At 48.2% G+C, this 5,661-nt stretch overlaps 1 pseudogene across 1 annotated transcript in view; it reads right to left on the reverse strand.

Annotated features, from left to right (window-relative positions):
* The window catches only part of LOC311366737 (putative pre-mRNA-splicing factor ATP-dependent RNA helicase DHX32), a 13,305-nt pseudogene extending 8,958 nt beyond the window's left edge, over positions 1–4,347 (reverse strand). Inside the window, exons 1-2 of the transcript in view lie at positions 4,230–4,347; positions 4,079–4,086 (exon numbers count right to left, since the gene is read on the reverse strand). The product of the transcript in view is annotated as a putative pre-mRNA-splicing factor ATP-dependent RNA helicase DHX32 (transcript). The remainder of the gene's footprint in view (positions 1–4,078; positions 4,087–4,229) is intronic.
* Between the last annotated feature and the right edge of the window lie 1,314 nt (positions 4,348–5,661).

The raw sequence follows: 5,661 nt of genomic DNA on the forward strand, positions 1-5,661 counted from the left end.
GGTGGGTCGGCCGTGCTAAGCCGGCGCAGGAAAGAAAATGACTTTTTTTTTTCCCCCCTCCCGGCAACACGATGATGATCGCTATATCAGAGCGCAGGAAACAAACAACTGCTCCATCGATTAACCGCTCTCCTCCTCCTCCTCCTCCTCCTCCTCCTCCTCCTCCTCCTCCTGCTGCTCCGCTCCAGAACACGTTGGCTCGCGCCGGCATCAATCTCGCGTGTCTCAAAAAACGTCCTTCGACAACATTCTTTCAGGGGTGGACCGAACAAATGTCTCCTCCGGGCAATCAGAGGAGAGAGAGAGAGAGAGAGGGAGAGGAGAGAGAGAGAGAGAGGCCTCGGACAAAAAAAGGGATGGGTCACAGCCCGGAGATATCCGATTTCCCGAGGGTTAATGTTGTTCCTAGCGCTTACTTAAAGGAACGCCGTAACTACACAGTCCAAAAATATATTCCTAGCTCAGCTTTCATATGTCTGCAGTATGCAGAGAGCAGGCTGCTCTCGTGATGACAGAGAGACAGATGGGGGGGGGTGGGAAGAGAGAGAGAGAGAGAGAGAGAGAGAGAGAGAGAGAGAGAGAGAGCGAGAGCGAGCGAGATAGAGATAGAGAGAGAGAGCGAGATAGAGAGTCATGTCGGCTGTAGTGACAGGGTTGTCTTAAAAATATACTGCCTGTCAAGCCAAGTGTGTCAACTATCAGAGCACATTGTTCACAGGTGATACCATCCAGCAGCACACCCAGAGACACCTCAGAGAAAGAAAACCAGGAAGGGTGGAGAAGAGGCAGAAGAGGCAGAAGAGGAAGAAGAAGAAGGAGAAGGAGAAGGAGAGAGGGAGATATTGACAGTGAAAGTCTGGACACTGTAGTGCAGAGGTTTATTCAAGTGAGCAACAATTTTTGTTTTCACTGATTTATTGTGACCATTAACCTCCCACTATCTACTGATCTGATGAGTTCATCTACACGAGCAGCACAGGGACGTTACTATAATAAACACATTTAAATGTTTTTAAAAGGGTTGAAAATAGCTGGGGTACCCCACAGGGACAGCACACAGAAGAGAGACAGGCCGCCACACTCAACTCAACTCCAATCACCGATACAGACAATCTTTCTCTTGTGTGTGTGTGTGTGTCGCCACCAGAGAGTCTGGGTGAGGGCCCCTTTGTTACAAGAGGGAGTGGTGGAGAAAAGGTCACCAAAAAAATTGCTTTCTTTCCAAAAAAGAACACTCTTTAACTGGGAGGCGGTGAGGTCAGTGGGCTGTTTCTGCCCACCTATAAATGTGTCCCCGTTGTCTATGAAATGTTTATGAGCCCCTGTGACACTGGTGGTCCGACGGCCACCCCCCCCCCCCCGCCACCACCCCCCCCCCCCCGGTCCCACTCAGACCAGGAGAATCCGGGACCACCAGTCACCTCATCTGTAGTCTGGGAGCAGAGGGTGTTGCGATGGGTCGGAAGTCTCGGTGGCCCAGGCTGACCGGAATAGTGTCGTTCATCTAACGGCCTCTAGGCGGCTCGTGTGTTGGGATGCAAAAAGAGTTCCAAGTCGACGGAGAAATTGGGTTTTGATTCTCATAATGAAGCGAACGCGTATTTCTGGGTTGGTTAGAGTCTTTCAGCGTCTGGTTCATCTCCATATCGTTTATTTTTGAGAGGTTAGGTTTGACAGTTTCACTTCATCAAAAAGATATTAGGACAAGAAAATGAGTTTTCGCGCTAGACTACCACGTGGAGGCCAACCAATCCCCACAACTTAAATTGGCCAAATGTGGATTGTTTCCACTGCTGGATGCAGAAAATGTCAAGCAATGGCAGCAGCCATAACGTGAAATGTACGGCCTCAGTACGATTGACAATATCACAGTACAGTACAAAATCACAACTCTTCTCTATTTTGGGGACCACAGTGGTGGAATCCCTGCTGATGTCAGGACCGCAGAGTCACTCACCAGCTTCCGCAAAAGACTCAAAACCCACCTGTTCAGAGTTCACCTGGACTCTGCATAGCCATTCAGCCCCTTTATTTGTCTGTCGTACTACACAGCGCTTTTCTGACGAGTGGCCGCTCAAAGCACCTCACAATATTGCCTCACATTCACCCATTCTTGCACACATTCACCCATTCATGCACACATTCACCCATTCCTGCACACATTCACACACCGACGGCGGAGTCGACCATGCAAGGCGACAGCCAGCTCGTCAGTTAGGAGCCGTTAGGGTGAGGTGCCTTGCTCAGGGACACATCAACACTTAGAGGAGCTGGGGATCGAACCAACAACCATCCGGTTTCCAGCCAACCCTAGCTCTACCTCCTGAGCCTCCTGGGGGCTTTTTTTTTGACATATCCATGTGTGTTGTCCCGGGTTGTATTACAAAGGCGATTTCATTGGACAGTGTATTTTGCGTGTATTTGCATAATGCGATCCGATTGGCCAACGGATCCGTCGCTGCCCCTGGAAAAGTTGAACATTTCTCAATTTTTCTCAAAACCCACAATGCATTTCGAGAGCGCCCTAAATAATGCAAAGTGACTGAGATCCGTGAACGGACGGATGCAGTGTGGACGCTGCAGGGCTCCCACAGTGCGGTAGCTCCCCAGACGTCCAGCACTGTGTTCCCCCCACACATGTCCTCAAAGAGCCCCCAGGGGAAAAGGAAGAGGGCCCTTGGGGGCCGTTCACTTATCATAAAGCACTGAACCTGAGTGGCCGTGGGTCCCCTGGGGGCCCGGGGGCCCGGGCCCCCCCCCCCCCCCCCCCCCTCAAGGGTCACGGGATTGCAGGGTGTGGCACAATGTGTCTCCCACACACACATCCCGGCCCGGGCGAATAAACACTCACTCACTATAAGTGTGCATGACTAAAGGAACATGCAAGCCTCTTGAACACACACACACACACACACACACACACACACACACACACACACAAAGATGTTCAACCAGCATGCGCACACACACACACACACACACACACACACACACACACACACACACACACACACACACACACACACACACAAACACAAACATGCACACACATGTTCAATCTCGCACACACACGCACACGCACGCACACACACACACACACACACACGCACACGCACACACACACAACCATTATTAATATATTCAGTCTGGTGATGACGTTTCCGCAGCCACGGTACTTCAGATTGTTACCGGAACCGTTCAGCATAATTGCTGGACGTCTGCCTCACATGATGGACTTATCTATCCGCTGTAGAAGTTCACGACTTCCACAGCCACATTACAGTAATACATCCATTTCACTCATGCGAGCTATTGTGTGACAAGAGAGAGAACCGATATTCAAAAATAACTATTGAAATAAACCATGATTAAAGGCGCTCATGGAGGAATAATTGGCGTCACGTATTATCAAGACAGCTTCGGTGTCATCTGCAATACAGCATGTCTTTAATTCTGAGGAGTGCATAAGTGGAGGGGGCGGTGGGGGGGGGTGGGGGGGGGCACAAGGCCTAATGATTTATTATGTTCTCAACATAAAGTTGCCGGGGAAGCTAAGTGAAAGCATTTATTCACGAACCGATCTGTCAGTATGGTCTGTCAGTATTAAAAAAAAAAGACAAATGAAATTGAATAGAAAAGGTATAGAATGGACCAATCTTAATAATAGTACTAATCATCATCATCATCATCATAATCATCATCGTCTACCTCCTATGTCTACTGACAATAATAATAGGCCTAACAATATCGAATATGGTGCAACAGACTTCTGGAAAAGTGAGTTATGGTCATCAAAGGACGGCACACCCACCCACTGAACGCAAACTCTTCTCCCCCCCCACCCTGAATGGAAGTTCAACATGTTTTAAATTCGGCGGTGTGCACCCTGGCTAATTTGTTATTACACAATGCATTCAAAACGTGCGTGTGTACACCATGTATACCACCGTGGGCTAAATCACATAGTAGTACAGAAGTTATCACGCTGCTCTTTCTCTGGGTGACAGAACGTCAAGACTGGGGGGGTGGGGGGTCATTGGTGGTCTTGCTCTGGTTTACGCGTTTGCATTACGCGTACAATCTCCGCTGGAGTCGGACACATGCTCAGTCAGAACATAAAATCTCTCCGTTATGAGTTCACACTGTCAGTAAAAATGTAGTTTTAAACCTTCATTAATTATGTTGGACGTCAAGGAGAGAAAAAAAAATGAATTATCTTCAACTCTTACCTTGCAAGGGTTCCGAGCGCACATCGTCCACGGCGTGAAGCGAGAACGCCGATGACAACAAGGCGTGCAGCGCTGTCAGAAACGCAAACTTGAGGCTCAAGTGACCGTGCCAGTTCATGGTTCCGACCGAAACGCGGACAGGTCTGGGCGAAATGTTTCACTGCAACACAACCATAACAGAGGCACGACTTCAACAGCTGATGTGCACGGTCCCGATGACTTCCTGAAATATGATCAAGCGGCGCAGGAGTAGACCGTTAATCCAGGAGAGCGCGTATCCAACCCGCAGCACCGTCCCCATTCATTCATGGAGGCGTTTTGGGGCACCCGCCGTGCGTAAAAGTGAGTAAACTTCGGGGGGGGGAAGCGAACAAAACGCGAACACCGAGAGACTGAAACGCACCTAAACGATTTAATAGCACAAGAATGGCATCAATTCCCGGCCAATTACTGTGCAGAGGAGAAGTGTTGTCTTGTGAGCGCACCCATGCATGTGCTCGCCGACAGCGCTCCTCATGGTCCTAGAGCCAGCCTCTGCGCGGCTTTCCCCTCGTCTGGCAGAGACTCTTCCCGTCACGGAAAGGTTGGAACGGGATGCTCTAAATGAGCGTTATTGGCTGGAGAGAGGGCGGGACTTTCAGTTACATGGGTTTAGCGGCGAGACAGCGAGGGAGTCTTCCGGTCGAGGGATTTCTCCTCCAGGTTTCGGATATTTCTGTGTCCAAATGTTCGCAAAGAAAAATCCATATGTATTCTCGTTGTTGTAGTGGTTGTTATTATTTTGATTTTTTTTTTTATTGTTGTCGACCCGGGGACCGCTAACTGGTGTACCTACGCGGATCATATTAAGTAAAAGACAGGAATTGCTTGGCAGTAGACCGGGAAAACGCTACTATTTAGGATCCTCTATCCACGTACCTTTTCTAGTCTTATAGTGTCGTTGGCTGTGATGATTAGAACACACATCAATGTACATGATTCATTCACTTCATGTTAGAAAAGGATTGAAGACAACCATTTAATTTGCAAAATACTGTTCTTACCTAATTATGGTGGAATAAATACAAGTATGAAAAATAGGATAAAATGCTGTTGCGGATCCTAATGGTTAGTATTTTAAAATAAAATAAAAACGTAATTAGGCTGTAGATGATAACTGAGATTGACACATGATTGATTTGATTGCCACGTGTACTCTCTCTCTCTCTCTCTCACACACACACACACACACACACACACACACACACACACACACACACACACACACACACACACACACACACAGGGGCTGTCTTGTTGTGTGTCATCATGGGTATTTGGTCCACATCAAAATTCAACACATGGTTGAAAAGTTTCGATGAAAATACTCTCAAACACAACACAAATGTATATACATCAGTGCTGGGAGCAAGTATATACATTCAAAGCACAG

This window comes from Micromesistius poutassou (assembly GCF_964030765.1).
Source record: "Micromesistius poutassou genome assembly, chromosome: 21".
Classification (NCBI taxonomy): domain Eukaryota; kingdom Metazoa; phylum Chordata; class Actinopteri; order Gadiformes; family Gadidae; genus Micromesistius; species Micromesistius poutassou.